At 45.5% G+C, this 21,916-nt stretch overlaps 1 long non-coding RNA gene across 1 annotated transcript in view; it reads right to left on the minus strand.

The window, feature by feature from the left end:
• Nucleotides 1-1,357: 1,357 nt before the first annotated feature.
• LOC144145013 (uncharacterized) overlaps nucleotides 1,358-21,916 on the minus strand; it is a 30,206-nt gene continuing 9,647 nt past the window's right edge. The window contains exons 3-4 of the long non-coding RNA XR_013317396.1: nucleotides 13,600-13,635; nucleotides 1,358-2,764 (exon numbers count right to left, since the gene is read on the minus strand). This is a non-coding gene — a long non-coding RNA (uncharacterized LOC144145013). The remainder of the gene's footprint in view (nucleotides 2,765-13,599; nucleotides 13,636-21,916) is intronic.

Here is a 21,916-nt window from a genome sequence, read left to right on the forward strand (position 1 = left end):
TCACCTTCACAATTGGCTCTCACTCTTGCTCGCGTTCACATCTCGCCGTCACCAGTCGAAATCACTTTTGTGGAAATATTCATTGTGGTCACATTTAGACCGATACCAAAATGATACCAGTTAGTGAAGTGAGAATAAATTCCGCGTTATGTCCACAAACGTGAAACCTGGGGAGGGGCGAAGCATGCAGTGTGTAAGTGTATTCTTGGCGATTTGGCGTTTTTCTCAGTAGAGATGACACCGTTAGAGGCAGGAGTATCCAGCTTTGCTCTAAAAGTCTCTTGTGCCTGAAGGACGAAGCTCTCTATCACGAGGCGTAAACGAGTCTCCCGGGGTTTTTTAGTACGCGTTACAAAGCGCTCCAGCGCGATGCGTGAAGCAGTGTCCCGGTGTTTTTTTAGTACTCCTTATGTTCTAGCGCGAGGCATAGACGAGTTTACCTGTGTTTTAGTGCCGTGACTGCATGGAACGATTACGACGACAATCACAACGACGACTACCACAGGGGACGACAACAGCCTTAGACCCTAAGGGGCTTCACCCCTAATATTTTGGTAGACGTTGAACTAAACTTCGATGAGGAGCCGAAGTCTGGCTCTTTGTATACCATATTTAATTTCTCGAGCTTTGAATTCAAAATTTTACTTTAAGCCCGAGTTTTACCTTAGTTTACAAATTAGACAGCACTATATTTCGCGCATGATACTCAAGTTTAAACGGCCTGTACAACGCCAGTTTATTGTGCACATGCGTCAAAGCTTCTTGCGCGTTCGTCTTTTTCTATGTGCCAAGTAACAGCTTGTGAATGTCTGTATCTTATGCGCCCTAGGACCATTTATCCGAGCGGTATAAGACCTATAAAATGTTCTTCAGCGTAGAATTTAAACTCCACGCGTTTACTGCGGTTACGTTGAATATTTTCCTGTGGTGACGATGGAATATGCCACATAAATAGGAGATATTATGCCAATGTTCATCCACAGCTTAAATTTTAACTTGTAGAAGCCATATCGTTGCCCAGATAGCAATTACATGGCCCGTTATGACTCCCCTTTAAAAAATAACAGAGCCAAGACTAAAAGAACAGTGTTTGTCGTGTTTCTAGACTGAGTAACAAAACTAAACGTGCAACCAAGTTGTACATGCTCAAAGCGCTATTGTAAGAAGGCATAGTATGTTGGTTTCAGTGACTCGTACCCTGAAATTAGGATACGATCGATTGAAAATGTCAGGTCCGGCGTGGATACGACAGGGGTTATCCGAATGGGCGAATGCACATTGCAACGTTGCTGAACCACTCCGGGCTAGCACAGCATTTTTTACATTTAGAAAGTAATCGCCGCTTCGAATATGTCATTTATTAACAGCAAATAGTGCGAAATTCACAGTCATCATTTACGGTAAAATTCATAAAGCCCGTCGTGTATACCACCGTAAGAACCAGTGTATCCTGCTGCACCACCATATAAATCACTGCCTACTCCACCATAAGCACCAGCATCCCCGTTTCCTCCTAGACCAGCAGCGGCTCCACCTTCTCCCTCAAGTCCTGCGCCTCCACCCAAGAGCCCGTCTCCACTCATCTCCGCAGCTTTGTCTAGGCCTACATTTATGCCCCCTCCGATACTGAGGTTTGAATGAATAGCTGTGCGCAAGCGAGCCCTTAACTTTGCACGAGCGAGAGCCCTGGCGTGGGCGCGAGCCTTGGCACGTGCTCGGGCCTTTGCGCGAGCGGCAGCTCGAGCGCGAGCGCGAGATCGTATGCGGGCGCGTAAGCGACCTAGAATGCTTCCCGTGGCACCAGCACCTAGACCAATTCTATTTGTTCCTGCCTCAAACCCATCCGGCCTTGTTCGTAAGCCTCCAATTCCTTCTCCAGCCCCACCTCGACGTTCTCCAAGTCTACTACTTCCTCCCTGAAACCCGCCCGGTCTTGTTTCTAAGCCTCTACTTCCTTCTCCAACACCACCTCCAAGTCCTCCCGGTCCAGCTCCTGAACTTCCAATCAGACCTCGAGTTCCCTCCGAAAGAATTCCGCCGCTGGGGGCACCGGTGCTAGGCCTTCGTGGGCCGTTTCGGGAAAGTCCAGGAAGTAATTCTTCCAGTGGAGCTCCACCTCGTGGCGAACTAGGCCTGCTGCCTGAACGTTCGGGCAAATGAGGCGTTCCCATACCATTGTGATCAACGGGCGCACCCGGACCGGCACCATCATCTTCTGGTGTACGAACCCCTGCCATAACGTCGTGATAATCTCCAGGAATGGGTGTGTTTCTGCTCAGTGGATCTCCGGTGCCTGTACTACTACCTGGTTGATTACCGTCATATGGGCCTGCAGCGATACCAGGTGTCCCACCGAATCCTCTTTCAGCAGGACCACGACGCGGAATGTCACCATCAGGACCAAGACCGACAGGTCCAGCAACTCCATCTCCTAAGGCAGGAGAGACTAGTCCTACACCTGCCCCTCTTTGCGGCCCACCAAAGCCCATCGATGGGCCATACCCGCCACCGAGTGGGCCAGCGCCGCTATCGGCGCCACCAGGGCCGGTGTAAGAGCTTCCTCCGCCATTGGTTAGGATTTTCCCCAATTCGCTGCCCGCCATTGATCCCAATGATCCGCTAGTAGCAGGACCTTCTAAATTTTCATCAAGGATTGCACTCGATCCTGAGCTTCCTCCGCTACTTCCGTGAAAGTGTGCGCCGTCGTTCCCGCTGAAGGTGTTCACAGGTAATGGGCTTGTTAGGCCATGGTCTCCAGCTCCACCTGCGGAGAAACTTCACATTACCTTTGATAGTCTTTTGTCTCGACTGTAGCTTGCACTTCAACCTCTGCTTTAGCTGTGGCCACAACAGCTGCATGATACGCCATAAACACCAAAAATAGATAGACCAATAAAATGACTTCCGGAACCATACTATTACAAAAGAATAAAAGAAGTCACGAGTGCTTGCCGGCTGTGCACGCTACTAGAAAGAAATTAGGGCTGTTCAATTATTGTAAATTATGGGTGAATCCGCAGATCTAGCAACGAAAAAAAAACCACTTCGCGGGATGCCACTCAAATTTTCTCTAAAAAAGTCATAGTTTCGTTTTAAAAAGAACGGAAGATGAGCGGCTTCACTGAATTGATAATCTTTCTGTAAAAAAATATCTCTCTGTTGCCCACAAAAAATCCTACAGCCTCTCGACTCACCGTGCTCGCTACTCCGTCAAATCATAAAATATATAAAAACAAGAAAAACTATTTAAAATGCATTATACAGGCACTTCGAAACGGAACAGATTTTATTCGCATTGGCAGCACCACTAAAATGTTATCGTTATCCTTGCTTGGAAAGAATTCTATGTACCGATTATTTTCTCTGCTTTTTGCTCTTCATTTGATAAAAAGAAATGTAATCACATACTACGAGCCATATATTCCGAAAGGTAGGGTAGCATACCATCTCAAAATGTATAAAAACGGTGCAGGAATAAATGAACATTATGGTGATGATGATAGTGTACTTTCCTGGCGCAAGGCCATCAAAGGGCAGAGAGCACCAAATCTAAAGCACCCATACGATCTCAGCGTGGCCTGGAAGGCAGAACAGGGCCATTTCACGTTTTGGCTGTATAGGCTTAAGAGTGTTAAAAACTAGATTTACAATGTGTCGTTTTGGAACGGCGTGTGTGATGGCAATGAGCGCACAACACTAAAAAAACGTATTCGGTTGATTAACGCGGGTATTTTGTGTTCACGAATGCGTTGTGGAATCGCTAATAACTGTATAATTCCGCTAAAGAAATCGTGGTGTGTATTTGCATGGTTCTGCATGTATAAATGTTTCGCTCATGAGCAGCGCAAGACACCATAGTTGGAGTTTTGTTGCGTCACTGTAAAAGTCTGCCCGTTGGTTTTTATACTGCAAGGACAAGAAGTGCAGAAGCACTCGGTTTTTATCACGTTTCATAAAAGGTAGCTCACACGAAACAGGCTGCAGTTGTCATGGTAGTAAAATGGTAGTAAAAGATGATGTGTAAAAATCTAAAAAGCAAATGGAAAGACCAGAACCTTCCTTTCTCGCTCTCAGTGAGAAGGTCAAAGAAACTGGGTTTGGGGTGTGTAGTTAGAAACATGTTTAACAGGATGGTTATTCAAGTATGTAATCTTAAAAGCCTACAACAAATCTCCGCCGATCTCCGCAGGAACCATTTGTTACATTCAACTGTGGGCCCGGCTAGTGCGCAATGTACTCGACGCAAGGCGAAGATTTAAGTGGAGCACTGGATCAAGAATATTTAGTGTGGTTTTTATGGCCGATCCATACACAACAGTACCGTCGTCTAACTGAGGCCCGGCCCAGGCGGTATAGGCACTCAGAAGGAGTTCTTTGCCTGCGCCTAAGGGTTGGCGGGAAAGCACCATCTTAATGTTTTCAGGTTTTTCTATTTGAGTTATTTGACGTGTGGACTGAATGGCCGTTTTTACCAAGTGTGACACATAAAAACGTATGCTCCTTTTTTTACAGGAATTGACAGATCATTTAGGGTAATCTCAGTTCCACATGAACACCACACTTGCGGGAGGTAGCAACGCAAGTACGTTTTCTGGACTCAGTTATAAACCATTTGCATCTACCCAGCCAGCATGTTTGTTCCCACGAAGCTGCACTATGCGTTTTGAAATAGTCAGATTAGAGGAATTGAAGGATAATTGTCTGTCGTCAACGTAAGAACAGGAAATTGAGGGCGCCAATTCCTTCCTTAGCAAATTCATCTTAACAATATTCAAAACTCAGCTGAAAACATCGACTTGAGACACGCCATTTTCCCTCACAAGGACCCCAGACAGTGCAGTTACAACCCTTTCACGAAATCTCATCTAAGACATGCAACTAACAACTGTACTTAACATGTTACTGGGGGTACCGAAACAATTCAGGTTCCAGAAGATTCCGTATCGCCATAGTTATCATACGCTTTTTCAAGGTGAAAGAATACCGTCATGCAGTACCGCCTATGCAGTAAAGCATCCTTGATGTACCACTCTAGTGCCACAAGTTGATCATTTGTGGATCTCCCCGTCCTGAAGCCTGCCTGGGAGCTCTCGAGGAGACCGTTCTATGGTAACAAGTACACGAGTCTCCTAGTAATCATCTTCTAAAGAAGCTTGTACAGCCAGCTTGTCAGGGCGAAAGCATGGGAACTTGAAGTAGAGGAAGGGTCATTCCCTCCCTCAGAAAGTCAATCACCATGGCCACCCTTCAAGACCTTGTAAGCTGCCCGAAAGTTATGTTTTGTTGTATGCATGCGGAGTGTTTAAAGTGTACCTACGTGTGAAGTGCTCTATCATGGGGTATGTATTGTTGTCTCCGTAAGGAGCTGAATGTTTATGTGTGCTGAGAGCTATCTTCAGCTCAGAAAGTAAGCAGGGGGAGTTTTACAGGTGTTCGACTTAGTATTACCACACAAAGGCTTCTTTTCACTGGACGTTTTGTGTTTTATGAAAGTTTTTTAGTTGTACAGAACTGGACACAGACTGGAAGTGTTGTGGAAGTGTGTTAGCCTGGTGTTCAAATGTGGCCCATGTTGCACTAACCAGGGGAAGACTCTGTATCTGTTGTCTTTTGAGGTTACGTATACGTATCGATACCTTGCGTGCGTCTGTGTAAGAATATATTGCTGTTAGAAGGCGCTCCAATTCCCCAATTTTGCCTCATGGCGCACACGTTTTCCAAATTGCTCTACCCTTTCGAACAATACGAAGTCGTCAGGCTTTGGGTACTGACATAAGTATCCTACACTTTGTTCGGCGCCTCTCGCGCCCGCCTACAGTCCTGTTTCCTCCACGGCTTCCTTCGGTTGCGCCGGGCACAAGAGGAGTGGGGAATAGACTTTTTGGCGGCGTCGAGGATATGCGCCGTGTGGAGTTGGGTTACCTCTTCAACGTGTAGATGTCTTATGTATGTGGAGTGAGTTTAGATGTCTCTGTACACGTATTCCAGGTTGCCCTTGCTTCATTGAAGCTCTTATGGGAGCATGATACTGCTTGTGCCTTTACCTATATATGTACTGGGTCCGTGCCCACTTCCCGGAATCTCAAGATATGGAAACTGCACAGAAAACTGCAAAGCCAAGTCAAGGTGTGAATAAGTGCTGTTTCAAATATTATGATAAGTAGTCTGTTTCTTATTGAAAACTCACTCTCCCTATGATGTTAAGAATTTTAAAGTGAAGCTTTAGTGCTCTCAATGATTGCGTCTCTAACGCGAATACATCCTGCAGGAAAGCCAACATTCTTTGACGATGATGATGATTGCGGGTGAAGTGAAGCAAAATTAAAACGCTTCCTTGCCAAACATGGCCACATCTCCGTTGTGCCCCCACCACTGAAGGTTGATGTGCTGCAGAGGGAGGGTGTGACGTAGGTGTGTGACAGTGCGACATAAATAGGCCTAACATCATGTTGTGAGGTTAGCAACGATAGCCGTTACCGAAAGCCGACAATTAAGGGTTAATCTGCGTGCCTTAAGGGTGGTAGCCTTAAGCCGATAGGCATGACTTCCCAATTTGTGGTTTAGAACGTTAGGCCAAGAGCCACATCTGGGGTGTGACACCACGAACCGGCGCCTATTCGAAAAATAGCTCAGTGAGCACCAAGCAACTGGTACCGATTCACGGCATGCACCCAAAACACAAACGTTGGAGCTATGGAGTGCGCACCCGAGAGTTGCTGTGGGTATTCTAGAAAAGTGGTACTTACCTCCACAGTAGCGCATACACGCAATGTGGGACTGGCGTAACAAAAGAATCCATGACGAGAAGGAAGAAATGAATAAACGTCCCAATTAAGCACTTTGCTTGGGGAACAGTTCTTATTACAGGACCCCTTGAGACCCTCCGGCTTCTTGGGCTCCCTTTACCAGCCAAAGCTGGTCGCCTGAGTCCGAGCTGAACAGTGCTCTCTCCGAGTGCTCAGAGGAGGGGAAGGGCGGCGGGTAGGTAGGGTCTTATCAGCGCGCCATGTAATATGGTAGAGGGTGCGCAGACCCTTGCAGAAGTGGCATTGCGAGGAGTAAAGGGTGGGGGTCAGATTGTGGGGTCTAGTTGGGTGGAGAAAGGTGTTTTTCTGGGTGCTTCGAAGGTGGCGTTCATGTGATTTTGTGAGGTATTCATGTGGAGGGGGTTACATAGTTGGTTATAGACGGTAGTGCTGTGATTTCTTTGAAGGACAAGAGGGGACAGGCACGCCATGGGTTGCCGAACTCCTGACTAGCCTGGTGTGTCAGAACTCGGGCATGCTAGCGGGCAGCATCGTTGCCGGGAATAAAGAATAAAAGAAGCAAGAATACCCAACATTTGTAGCAGCTATGACCCACAACTTAACCTATTCATCGACAATGACTAATTGGATGCATGCAATCCGGGTTCATGCACCTCATCTTTGGCTCTGTGTTCAAAATTTAAAAATTATCTTCCGTCCACACTACGTCGGCATTGGCTGGAGCTCAAATAATCCTTACGCCTTGTTGTGGAGGATGCTGCAGTAAAAGTTTTGTGGCGGACCGGGAAATGAAGCCAGTCTAGAAAGTTTACATGCTTGTTGGCAGTCCATAATGATTATCTCTGCAAGGGTCTGGGAAATTGCTAGGGAGATGGCCACACTTGTAGCAGCTATGACCCACAACTTCACCAATTCGTCGACAATGACTAATTGGATTCATGCAATGCGGGTATAATGGTTCAGATGAGAGAGGTTCACTAATTGAAGGAAATGAAAAAAATGCTGCAAGGTCGCACCACCATAACCTTGTTTATAAAAATTGACACGAAGTTCATGCGCATCATGTTTGGCTTTGTGTTCAAAATTTAAAAATTATCGTCCTTCCACACTACGTCGGCGTGGGCTGGAGCTCAAATATTCCTTACGCCGTGTTGTGGAGGATGCTGCAGTAGAATGTTTGTGGCGGGCCGGGAAATGAAGCCGTTCTAGAACGTTCTACATGCTTGTTGGCAGTCCGTAACGATTATCTCTGCCGGGTTAGGGAAATTGCTAGGGAGATGGCCACATCTTCTGCCTGTAGTGCATGGGTGGTAGTAATTGACGCACTTGTTAAAAGGGCTTGAGCTGTAGTCCCAACAGCGGTCATATCTCTGCTTCCGGGGTAGGAGGCTACGTTTGTGTATACTGTAGTGGAGTTGTGGCCGTACCGTTAGAAGATGGCTTTCGCTCTGCGGCCTCTGCGATCCTGTGTGTCAGATGTATGTTAGCGGGCAGTGGGGTCACATAATGAATTGGCGAATCTCATGCGGCAGCTGAGTCGCATTAGTCTTGGGGTGTTGAAGCGGTGAGCGCAGGCACAGTTGGTTCAGAATTGTTCTGCCTGTGGAGCTGGAGCTGAGACGTAATAATTGGTTCAAAACGAGAATGCTTCTTGTTCGACCATCTTGGTCGTTAGAGGGAGCGGTGCATGATTTTTAAATGAGGCGACAACGGGTATCCGTGCGGGAAGAGCCTGAAAGAACATTACGTGCATACCTGTCGCTCACAATGATGAAGGGTTTTGGAAGGTGATCTATCGGCGCATCGAGATTTGGGATCGAGAGCTGGAAAAACAGAAGGAATGTAAAGGGAGGCTACCGTTACAACCTAATATATATTATGGTTCAAATTGCTGCAGCCTCAAGGACAGTGTTCAGAGCGGTACTTTGACATGCCAAGGATTTTCTGGCGACGATGGCCACACCACCCGGACAAAGTGTGCAGGCATCCCTGTCGTTTCTCTATACCGAAGTACTGTTACGAAAGCTCGCCTGCGTACTATTAAGGTGAGTTTCTTGCAGACATGAGCCTTGGCTGATTAGAGTGCAGTACCTCGTAGACATCATGAAGATGTGTAATTAAGAAGGCCTCTACAGTTTTGATGAATAATGTTCTCTCTTCCCAATATTTAGTGTGAGATCCACTGGAGTGTGTGTGTTTATAAGTTGTCCTTCGGTGCTGCGAATCTTGCTTCTTTCGGCTTCCCGGTAGGCTTCGACGCCGGAACGTGTTCCTTGTGCTGCGATGCAGCAGGAAGGTTCCGACGTCCATGTCATCATCAGATGTTCTCAGACAGACCACCGGATGTATCGGGCTCATTCGAACGCACAACATTTCGGGTGCTGTTGGCTGCAACCGCAATTGACGAGGGTGTAAAAGGTGCCATGGGGGGGGGGGGGACACAGATGGTGCATCCGGCGTGGGAGCCGATGCAGGTTCTCCCGTATCCATCTACTCCGTGTCCTCAGGTATACCGTGGGCCGGTGGTGGGGAAGCGGTTGAAGCAGCATCCCTCTCGACAGACACGGTTCCGACCGGAACCACTCCAAGCTTGGCAAGCGGTGCGGCAACGGTTTAAGACGACGAAGGCAACCAAGTGGGTGTCGGGGGAAGGACCAGATCCGTCTCGCTGACTTGAGTCGGCTCCGAAACGATTCGGCGTTCCGCCCCCTGGAGAGCTACTTCTTCATACCTCACCAGAGGGAAACAGGCAAACCTCTTTCGCGCCTTTGGGAACAGGATGTTCTGTGTTACTTTGACATAATGATTTTCTTTCCCAGCTTGAACTTTTCATACATCCTCGATTAGGCCGCGTGCGGACCCTGGCAGTTTACGCACAAGAAATATTGAGAATCGCAGTTATGAGTGAAGCGGTCGTTTGAAGAAAATTTGTACTGGTTATTCGGCCGCAACAGGCGTTTGAACTATGGCCGAACCGCTGGCCCTTGAAGCAACGCATAGGATGCGGTATATAAGGAAGTATGAAACATTGGATAAAGCCTACGTTTACATGGTGTGGGAGTGACGAGCGGTTGAATGTTAGCATTATATGTTCCGTGGCAATTATCTTGTTATATCGGTGCATTGTGATGAGGCGCACGGCTGCGACGACGTGATCCTTCAATTCCTCAAAAGGTCGGCATTTTTTGGCTAGAAGATCTGGCTCATAGATCATACCCTTCGAGCTATTCAGAATGCGGTGGAGTGGGACCCTGGTCTCCAGATCAGCCATTCAAGTCTGACCAAGAGGCTTTGTGACTTGCTGCTGATTCTTCAACTTAAGCACTTCATCTGTTCGTTATTTGTTCGCATTGTATGCTTTTACAATGATTCCTTCAAGATACTTTGTGATAAAAAATACTTATTCTGAAGAAACAGGGCAGGCTGCAGCCAGCTATCGAATGACAGGAAACCACAGCAGTTGTCAGGCCTTTGAAAGATTATCGTTTGAAGTTGTTGAAACGGGACTTCGGTGCGGCCCCTTCGGTGTGACTTCGGGACTTCGGTGCGACGGATCATGATTTGGGGGAGGGGAGGTTGAATGATCCATATGGAACAGAGAAAAAGCAGGAGACGGGGGTTCCTTTTTCAGTGACTTTACCCTGATAGCCAGTGAGGTCCTGGAGCCCCTGCCTGATAAACAGACAGGGAGCCCATTGGCTGCAACCTGACCAGGGCTCCGACGGCCACCGTTCGAGACTTCTACCATTCACCTTAAAGCTAATTGCCACGGTTGGCTCCACCGTGAGCGTGGGGACTCGGGGTCCACGGTGTCGGCAATACCATCACTTTCAATACACAAGCTTCCAGGTGCGGCGAGGATTACATGAACATCTTTTCCAAATGGCATGAACACAGATGCAGTACTTAAGTTAAAAGAAGAAAGATGCGCGCACACAAAAACGATTTGACATAGGTACACAAAAGAAAACTAGACTGCGGGCAGGGTAAGCAACAATTCGGCGAGCAAAAAAAAGGCATCAAAATGCCACTTGGGAAAAAAACGACGTATGGGTGCAAACCTATGGTCATCATTCTTCCAAAAAAAAAACGTCTGTAATAAAATGTGGTGGTTGAAGCTTCTAAACTATAAGAATGCATAAACGCTGTACAATGAAAGCTGTTTGTTTGCTGAACGGTGTGTGGTACGTAAGAAAGGGTGAATGAAGGTACATCCGCGATGGGGGGAAGAGAGGGGAAAAGCATACAGCATCGCGCATTCGACACAGCATGCCGGTGTTTTTGGTTCTGTTTTTAGACAAAAGTACTGAATCACATCTCATGCTACTTCTCGAAGGTTTTGTTACGGAAGGTCCACTGAAAAAATAAATAAACTAAAATTTCTTACAAGTCGGTCTTTTATGTATTTTATTTACTCTGCATCCGTCTCTGAGCGGGAACTAGGTCTAAATGATGTTCACAAGAAAGTACACCTAAACGGGAGTTTATCAGCTACACTTCAGGGTGCATTTTTCCGAGTAAGACACTACAACCACGGTGTCTGCAAAAACTATGGAGCTATGAACCTCGAAGCTTTTATCCTGGTATGCCAATTCGAAGAAAGCACGTTTCATACAAAATTGCGAAGGCTTTCGGCATGTACGACGTAGCTCACAGGTGGTTTTGCTAGTAAAGCTATTCCGGCTCATGTAACCTTACCTTTAAAACATACGATGACTTGATAAGGCCAATCCGTGGCTGCTGAAGTACTGCCCTCATCATGCAGTCACACCAGCGTTTTGTAACAGCCATCATTTCAATGTCACTTCAACACTTGTACATAAATCTTGACGTATGTGGCGTTGTTAACAGATCGCGTTGACAGACGATCGCAGAAGTGCTTGTTTATAGCCGTCTTCGCACTGGGGTCCAAAGTGAAGCGAGAAATAGGCAGCTCATTGGCCATGCCTACCACTTGGAGGGTCCATTGACTTGCCTGCCATAGAGGCCACTAGTCGCTGGGAACATAAAGCGAGATGAGCGAGCTCTTTGAACAGAGCTCCAAGAACACGTACCCGTTAAAACCGGGATCGTAAAGCTACTTTAAATGTAGTCCGCTCTTTCTTAGAGAAGGGTAGGCTATGTGTGCACCGCTTCTTTTCACGCCTTCGTGAGCGGTAACTGGATAATCCGAAGTGGGAGTTTTATCAGCCTAGGAGGAGGACCGCATAAAGTATAAAGCCGCCGGCATTTGCAGGTGGCAGTGTAAGGAGAGTGAGACTATAGTTGAAAGTATACAAATTTGAAAAGCTAATTTGTTTTTTTGGGCGAAATTTTTTTAAAGAATAAAATAAGCAAGAATACCCAACATTTGTAGCAGCTATGACCCATAACTTAACCAATTCGTCTACAATAACTAATTGGATGCATGCAATGCGGGTATAGTGGTTCAGATGAGAGAGGTTCACTAATTGAAGGAAGTGAAAAAATTCTGCTAGGTCGCACCACCATAACATTGTTTATAACAATTACAACGAAGTTCACGCACCTCATCTTTGGCTCGGTGTTCAAAATTTAAAAATTATCGTCCTTCCACACTACAGGAACCTCACGTAAAACAGATAGGCTTGTATTCCGTTCCGCGGCACCCATATATCTCCAGTATTTATTTTCGGTAAAGCTTTTCCCCATGACCAAGTTGCTATACTGCAGTGTTTTCTGGGAATATTTTGGTTTTGGTACCTACTTGAGAAGTCATTCGCGTTTAACCTCCCTCTCCTCAACCACACTGTGCTAAAAAAAGGATATTTTTCACGGGGAATCGAAGTATTTTCAACACCACAGAACTAATAAAAGACATAAAATACGTTCACGCGAAGAATTGTTTGGTATGATTACAGCACCGCATGTAAGAAGAAATCAAGTGCCAATTTTTTATCCATGCCAAATTGGGTTCCGTTCTTTTATATCACGATTAATGAAAAGAGCCACCAACGCGAGCTGTCAGCATTATGAAATCATCTGCCAGGTTAAATGTTTTGAATTCAGAGGACACGTTTTCAGTTTTCAGCGGCATATGGTTAAAAAAATAATTTAGACGAGTTTTTCTGCAGTGCGATTTCCAAGGCATCATTTTTTCCACAGATACGCAAGCTTGAGCTACAGTGACAAACTGGAAGATGAGCAAAACTCAACGGATTGCTGTTGTGGTTAGCTGCACAACCTTCCGTCAGCAACCAAACATTTGATATCAACGACTGCCAATAAAATGTCGCATTTAAAACGTACAGCCGGAGCCACGCTCAAAACCAGTGCGTGGGATTAGGGCAGCTGATGGAGTTACGTCAAATGGTGATGTGAGTTCTGGTCCGCCACACTTTTGCGATATACTGAATTTATTTAGCGCACTGCATTAAAAAATCTGGAAAAAATGCGGCCACAAAAACAACTGCGAATACGCCACCTTAAGAACCAATGGTGCCGTGGCAGTGCAGTTGGGCATGTACATACCAGTTGAGGAAAGAATGTCTTTTAACAAAAGCCACTAATGGTTTTCCCGGTATCCCCAAAAATGCACTCGTATCCGCTTAAAATATATGGTTGCAAGCAAACATATAGTGGCATGTGGAATGCCGCGGTATCCTGTATTCTTCTATGCCAAATTGAGCCCGAGCTTCCGCAGAAAGCCAATTCTGAGGGATGCATGTGTAGGCCACCACACAACCGGCGGAGATGCACACTCTTCGTTGGTGTACTAAACATCGGGACTCACTTTAAAAATCAAATAACCGTGTTTGATTTGTGTTTTAGCGTAGAAAGTATCCACAATAAAAAAAATCCAATTAAGACTTACTGAATGGGTTTCCGCTTGGCCCATGGAGACGTTTTTCTGCAAAGAGGTATGCTCAATAAGTACATGGTTATGCAAAGTCGGAATGAAAACGAGCGCGGTTGTCACAAACACTGTTACAAACAAAAGTGTACAAAAACATACATTTGCCAAGAGTAGCGCAAATTGCTATCCTAATTTAAACGACATAAAAGGTGCTTTAAACGCCACAAAAGAGTTTGGACGCGAGCAGCATTCAGCGCAGTATGATATATTGGTATCGAGTATTTGCTTCGCAAATCTTCCTGGTATGGGCTTACTGCAGTTCCCTCCTTCGCCACACACAGATACGGCAATCTTGCCATCTGCTGAAAAAACATGTTCAGGTTTAACACTTATAAACCCAGTCATTATAGAGCGAAAGCAAGGACTACGCATACAGTTTTCCTTAAAAGCTTGCCTTAGCTTGAGATTAGGCCGCCTGCCCTCTAGCTATATTTACTGAATGAATCGAATCATTGTTTTGATTGCCTGAAGCGGCGCGCATACAGCCCAGCGGTAGTGGCATGGATGGCGAGAATGACGAATCAAGCGCCGCAGAACGCGCCAGCGAAACACTGCTTTCGTGTGCGTCCATCGTGTACTTCTATTGTCTTCCATCGTTTAAACTGAGTCAGCTCATGGTTTTCATATATCACTCATTAAATCATCTTTTAGTCACACCGTTCACGTGCACTGAACCACAAGCACAAACTGTCCAGCCGCCGCTGGGCAATAAGGACCAGGCGAGGCAGTCATTTCGCCCGTGCCTAGTCGCGTGGTGCTGCAGGGGCAAATGACTGAGCAAGAGAAGCGATAAGAAAGGTGTAGCTTGCCCGCTGGCGGCTGAAGAAAATATGTCGCGGTGAAGAGCTTTCGCTGTAAAACTACTTCACGGTCATGGGCGGGACTACGCCTTAGCTATCACCCCATAGACAACAAACGAATTGATCGTTGCCCTGCAAAAGCAGGCATTGTGTACAGCGCCACAGCCATTTGTCAAGTGTTTAACAGACCCGCGCAGCCTGGTTCTAGGGGCACGAGAGCAGCTTTCAGCTCAGTATGGTTTACGGGTATCGCCCATTTTCCCCGCATGTGTGTGACCAGACTTGTTTATATGCTAAACGATGTGAATCTAGAAGTCTATTGCTACTTTCGTGCCACGGGTGCTTCGTGATACTTTCCGTGATTGTGTGGACCTAGCCCTTTCGTTGATTCAGTCGTGGCATGTCGACACAAACCCTGGTCCCCATAAAACAATGGTCTCGCTCTAGCTCAGATAATAAACTGGTGGTCGAAAGCTCTGTGGATGCTAGTAAAACGTTACAAATGCTAAAAGATATTAAAAAGAAACTCTAGAACCGGATGAAGGCCAGGCAGAGATGAAGACCAGACAAGTGCCACTTGACGCAAAGCTGTCCCAAATATTCAAACGTATTAATACATCTGAACTCAAGTCTAAAGAAGTAGAATCTCTTGCGGGAAATCTTGCTGCAAACCAGGAAACTACTGTGTCTGATGTTACATCAAGTTACATTTAAACTACCGGCTGGACGAACTTGAAGATAGTTCCGGAAGAAACAACGTTACCTTACACGGCATTCCTGATAGCTCGAAACGTCGGCCCAAACTCAATAAAAAACTTTTTGCGGCGACTTCCATGCGTAGCAGCGACTTCCCTCCCAATGCTGTTGAACGCGTCCAAAGTTTTGGCGTCTTTTCAAGTGTTAATCGCCGCCCTATTATCCTGAAGCTAAACAACTTCAATCAGAAAGAAAGATATACTTTTTTTGTGTCGCAAATTAAAACAAAATGGTATTTCGGTTTCGTATGGCTTTTCGCCAGCACCTAGAATGCTCGGGGGAAACTTCTGGAATTTGCCAAAGGTCAACCATTTCCCCACAGTTTACACTAAAACAAAATAAGCTGCTTATAGATAACCAGATAGCATTCTTACTGTAACATCCCGAGCTTTAAACACTTCCGCTGCGGTGGCATAACGCAACGCTACCACCAATGACGTAGAGACCGGTAGCACGAAAGACGCAAATTTTTGGTCTTTTAGCGCTTGTGAGAAGGTCGTACCATGCAACTCCTCCGCATAGGAAACCGGAGGTGAGGTGGGCTTATATTACCGCTCCTGTTGTTTACATATTACATGAAAATACACGAATTGTTATGAACAAAGGTGAACGTATTAACTATGCTATTGTTATGTGTCGTGCATCTTTAACGAAAACGTGGCTTTAGAAATGTGGAAACGTGCCTCTTTAACGGAAGCGTGGCTACATTCAAATTTTCATAACAGCGAATTTTTTCATATCTGTCTAGTTTAAATATTTCTGGATACGACCGAACATTGCGTCCCGGTGGCGGTGTACTGATTCCTATCAGCAAATCTATACTATCAGGTGTTATTCATATTTTGTGCGAGCTCGAAGCTGTCAGGGCATGTATTAATATTGCGTACCGCCCATTTTTCGTTGGTGTTGCTACCGCCCTCCCTTCAACCCCCTAGTTGTGTGCCCTAACTGCACCCTTCCCGTCGTCTCCGAGACTTCCTGGAAGCACAACACAACCCCCTTCCGCTGGTAATCATTCTTTTATCTCCATTGCCGTAAACAAGGCGCACGCAAATTTTCTGTCCCCGCCCGCCAATAAAGATAGCCGACTGGTCACCAGCGGAAAGGGGAGCTCTCATGCTTGTAGGAATAACCAAGCCGATGACTGTTGCACGCGCGGATCCTTGTTCGCATGTGAACTACTCTCACTCATTTCAAGCGTTCCCACTGTGGGAAAGCGTCGAACCACCCGTTTGTCCACGCTTCAGCAACATTAAAAAAATGTGCAGCTTGCACTGCTGGTGCAAGGCTGGGGAAACAGCAGGGCTGGATGGCCCTCTCCCTTTGTAGAAGACAAGGGTGTTGCAACTCGCGTACATTTCCGAACTTGTCGATCACTGGCAGGCCGAGATCATTTTGTCCGAAGGCTTTCACATCTCTCCCTAAGTTGACCGCATTAGCACGTGCTAGAATCCGTGGCAACTGGCTTCGAGAACTCGGCGTCTGCAGCGCGAAATCCGCGTCTGTGCGTCCCACTTTAAGGGCAAACGAATGTTAGCTGGCGAGGAGAACATCACGCGAGAGATTACGCCACGAACACAAGGCCAGTGTTCTCGAAAGTCGAGATGGCTGTCGCCGGGCGCTCCTCATGAGACGCACGCTCACGTGCACTCGGCTGGGCTGAGTTTTAAGTAACGCTACACGGCAGAACTAAACGCTTGAGCAGCTGTACTGTTAAAACTTCGGTGGCTGTACATTCCAAGAAAATGCGCCCAAGGCGTTCGCGAGATATTTCGCAGTATAGTTGGTTGCACTAAGAAATGGCTCATTTTGTGTGTTCACATTGCGTGCGCGTATTCTTTTCCGTATATTGCTTGTTCTGGCGCCTAGCTTGTGCAAAAAATCCGATACTATTCATTTGTGCTGCTCACCATATCTGGCCCCAATTAGGTTTGGCGTGTTTGGAGGCTGAACCATTGAGGATAGTTGGATACCTTCAAATTGCCAACTATGGCGTGTTTTTCTGGGAGGTAAAGTTTAGGCATGTTGTTAAATTTTATGCCGATTTTTACGTCTTGGCGTCGCTCTTTCAACAGAGTGAGTGATAAAGGAGCGCAGAACAAGCAATGGGTGGTAGCTTCTGGAGAAAGCGACCTGCGAGACTAGAGAGATCGGCTTTTGCATCGCAACACCGGAGGCGTGCCATGGAGATGAAACGTCAAAGCACGACTAGCCATCTGCGTCTTCTGATTGCCGCCGCCATTGCCTCGCAGTTGTAGGATTCAGTTTACAGCCTCTGGGGCGCCAAGAAAAAGAAGGAACCAAAGTGACAGCAGCAAAATGCCAATGGCGTTGGCAAAAGAAAAAAAACTCTTACAAGTAGCCAATTGTGCTTCTAAAGCGAGATAACATAACCACTGAGACGGCTAAAGAGCTAAGCATGGTTTGCTTGTCGTACTTGGAACTTGCAGAAACACCGCATTGCGGACTTCTGAAGCGGGAGCGCGGTGTGAGAGAGGGAAAATATAATCCCACCATTGTAGCTTCAAACATGTTTTCAGGATCTTTGCGCGCTTGTTTACATTTTTCATCCAAGCTTGACCACGATTTCTTGTTATTCTGGAACCGTGGAGGCTAGACGAGCAGACACTTTGAATGGCGGGCGTGCTGCTAGTTTCTGCCACCTAATTAATAGTTAAGTGTTTTTTAAAATCAAACCAGTTTCTTACAACCCGAAGTGCCGAGGAGCGCGAACAAAAAGCCACAGAAAGTGATTGACGGGCTTCACATTCCCTATACAAAGCAGATGAAACGAGAACAGACCTTCAACACGTAAAATTTAGAAACATGTAACTGGTGGTTGATTAGCAGTCATGGTGCGTCGTAAAATTTGCACATTCACACAACATGTACACAGTTGATACATCATAGAATTCACATACATAAAACGGATGATATATTAACAGTCTTATATACACAGTACACTGAAATCATGCGGGCGGGTGTAAGCCTCTCTAGGCCCTTTAAAAATATAGCGCGATCGGTCTATAAATCCCGAATTCGTTTTTATCGCCTCCCTAGCGCAAGACAGTTACCCTAGCCATTTGATGATTTTTAAGGGAAAGTGCCGCGAGTAAAAATAAGGCTAAAGACATGCTCCAATGCGGGTAATATAAGGTTTAGAACACGCTTATTCAGTCTGCATTTCCAAGCCATCTATGTCCGTGCAACCACTATTTTTCATATAAAGAAAACAGTTCACAATTTCATTGAAAGTGACAGGGGCCAAGAAAGCTAACATCGGGTTCTTCCATTGAGGACGTTTGTATAATATGAGTTGTGGACACTCTAGCATATTGATATGAAGTAATCGTTAAAGGCATTTTCTAGCTCTCTACTTGTTAAGATCACATCGTTCCAAATATTCTCGTGTGTCATGTCATGTCATACAATGCTATAAGATTAAAAACGAAGTGAATTCTCGTGCAAATAATATTTGGTCTTTTTATTACGTCAGTACTGAATACATTGTGCATGCAGTGTCTCTTCTCGTAATGCATGGAGGCTAATCAGTTTTCTTCTTCGGGCCTTCAACTCATCAAACGAGTGGTTATTTTTGGTTTCAACAAATTCCGCCTAAAATCTACTTTTTATAGATTTTCTTCAAACTCTTTTATGTAATCCACGGTTTCTTGCCTTTGCGTACGCAGTTAAAAGATCTGTACGGGAAGCAATTTTACTATACTATATTGAAGTTTTCATGAAAACAATTGTAAGCTGATTCGGGATTCGTGATATGGATGGCGTCTGACCACTCGACTGGATATATAGATTCAGAAAACCTGTCTATATTGGAGCTGCTAGTGCCCGAAATATTCCCGCGACTTTCTGGTACCTTATTTTGGGCAAACGGATAAAAAGCAGCCGAAAACTAGGAAGATGACTATTAATATGCACGGCAGGAACACCCGAAAAAAGAATCGATTCGTCAATATTGGCGATGAAAACCTTAACTAATGTCGAGAAACTATTTTAGATGTGTCTAGGAGCTTTAACAGCATTAACAAATTGATTAGATGCCAAGCAAGGCTGACGTCCCGTTGCGTATTAACCCGCCGCGGAGGTCAGGGCTATGGCATTTTGCTGCTGAGCACAAAGACGCGGGTTTGATTCCCCGACGCGGCGGCCACTTTTCAGATGGAGGCGGAAAGCAAAAAACGCCCATGTGTTCAAGATTTCGGCCCCCGTTAAAGATCCCCAGGTGGTAAAAATTACTCCGGAGCCCTCACATAGGGCCCGCTTCATCTCCTGGGTAGAGTGGCGAGTTAAACCCTACAATAACTAACTAACTAACTTAATAATGAATAATGAATTAATTAATTATAATCAATCAATTATTTATTTATTTATTTATTTATTTATTTATTTATTCATTATACAATTAATTAATTAATGACTGAATGAATTAATAAATGAAACTTTAGTGACATAAGGTGACAAACCATAGCGACTCGGCCTATGGGGGCGCGGGTGGGAGGGTGTCAATTCGGGAAAACTTTACATTCTCAGATGTACTAAATAAATAAATAAACAAATAAATAAACGAATCAATCAATGCGTATTATTATTCTTAACGAAATCCATGGCTAAGTCCCCGCCTATGACTGAGCCTTCAGACATTTTGAGACAAGATTGAGACATTTTGAGCCTTGATTTCAGCCTTCTAAGCGTGGACGCCTTTTAACGCCGCCTTAGTCTCTCAAGGGACTTGTTCAAAAACTCCATAAATATTGAAGAAGTTGAAGAAGTTCAATATATATTAATGACAGCTCGGAGAATTCTCTGCAACTTTTCCAAAGGGCGCACTCTGCATGAAATGACCGTTCGGATGGTGAGTACTGTGACTGTTAAGGAATTTAAGCATAACAGGAATGAAGTAAAGAAGGAACAGTGCAAAAAATTCAGTCAGGCTAACCAGAGAACGGTCTGATTGGCTACCCTACAAGCATAACACGAAAACCTTCGCTACCATACCGAATGTAAATTACGCTCGACTGGAAAAAAATTAGCAGAGTCGCCTATTTGCCAGGTCTATTCGGAAGGTTTATTATGTGTTGAGCGCGGATACTTTCTGTCCGGTTCGTTCAATAAGCAAGAACAGGAGGAGAGACAGGAGTTTTTATATTATTGTGATGGCTTCCGAAGTAATTATCAGTAATACAATCTACCATCAATATAAAAACCAATTGCTGATCATTAATTACTGTTTTATGATGAACTCAAAACTATATGATGCGTAAGGTCGTTCAGTGAATATATCGTTGGCATGTTACGAAAAATATAAGCTCTTAGTGGTACCGTTTTAAGATCGGTCCGAAGTTTGTTTGACGAGATGTGACTTATCAGTGGAGAACGAGCCTTACATGTCTAGAGAAATGGGTGCAGTGCTCTCTGTTATTTTTAATAGGGTATACTCATAAGAAAAGTGACTGTTTATTGTGGGGGGTGCCTCGTGTGGACACATTAGGTAGGCCGATATTGTGAGAGAATGTGGTAAATGAGAGTGAAAGTGAACATGCTTTGTGCCACATTTTCTTGTAGAGAACCGTTTTTGTAATATTGTAATATTGCTGCTAGAATAGATCACAGACGTACGATCCATCACCTTATCGGTGACGATATATTTGAAGTACTGGTTTGTGAGTTGCCCTGTTTTAACGTGTCATTCCAGGGTGGGGGGAAGGGGGGGTTCTTTAGACTTTTCTGTGATTGGCACCTTTCCCAGTGTGTGTGAGGCTATGATAACTAGCTCAGGATACCCAGGTTGTCACACTTCAGTGGTGCTTATCTTCTTAGCCCTACCTGCCACGGTTGGCTGGAGCGGCGCAGCGTGTGGTTATGCACACTTAAGTACCCCTCTTCACAAGAGAACAGAGCAGTAAGCATAAAGCGCTCGCCGCAGCACTGCCAGATGCCACAGCTACGGCTGGTTCTCCAGTCGTAGAAGCAATGTCGTAGGGTGCGTTGATTAGTTCAGCCGCAGCGGAGGCGAAGGCGGGGTCAAATTCGTCTCCCTGATTTGGTTTGCTCCTGAAATTGTGCTGTGCCCCGGCGAGCTGCTTCGGCACATCCGCGTTAAAAAAGTGTACCGCTTGCGGTCTTCATAAAAGAGATGTTTTTACTTTAGATTAGATTACTTTTGAGACATATAACATGCAAGCACGCAGTCGGAGTGTGTGGATACGTTACTCAACAGTTTTATTTGGGTAATAGTGTCGAAAACATTCTTCGCACGGGGATTTTTCTCTGAATGCTTTATAGCCGTGCCCGTAGCGCTCATACTTGAAGCATGCACGCTGCCTGTGGGCATAAGGTCGGATTTCAACAAGGGCCGTGTTGAAGTACTGAGATAGGGTGCCTGTAAAAACGTCAATTAAACGTTTTTGGTCCCAATTTTTTTGCCATGGCGACTGATTGTTCTTTTCGCAGTGACCACTCTCTTATCCGAAATACTTGTAGGAGGTCTCGTTCAGTTTCGCGAGTAAGTTCTGCTTAAAACGTTTTACAGGGCTTTGTGCCGAGACAGTTACGGTTAGGTTGCACAGGCTCGTCTTGCTCAGGAGTTTATATGGGGGCTGTTCAGTGGATATTTCAGTCAGCATGTCCTGCACATACAGCTGTTCGCAGCTGAGCTTACGCCTTGTAGCTGTCGCTCACGGCTTATTTTATAAGCTGAGCAG

Source organism: Haemaphysalis longicornis, unplaced genomic scaffold (genome assembly GCF_048455015.1).
Source record: "Haemaphysalis longicornis isolate Haplotype H1 unplaced genomic scaffold, Haemaphysalis longicornis Haplotype H1 scaffold_7, whole genome shotgun sequence".
Classification (NCBI taxonomy): domain Eukaryota; kingdom Metazoa; phylum Arthropoda; class Arachnida; order Ixodida; family Ixodidae; genus Haemaphysalis; species Haemaphysalis longicornis.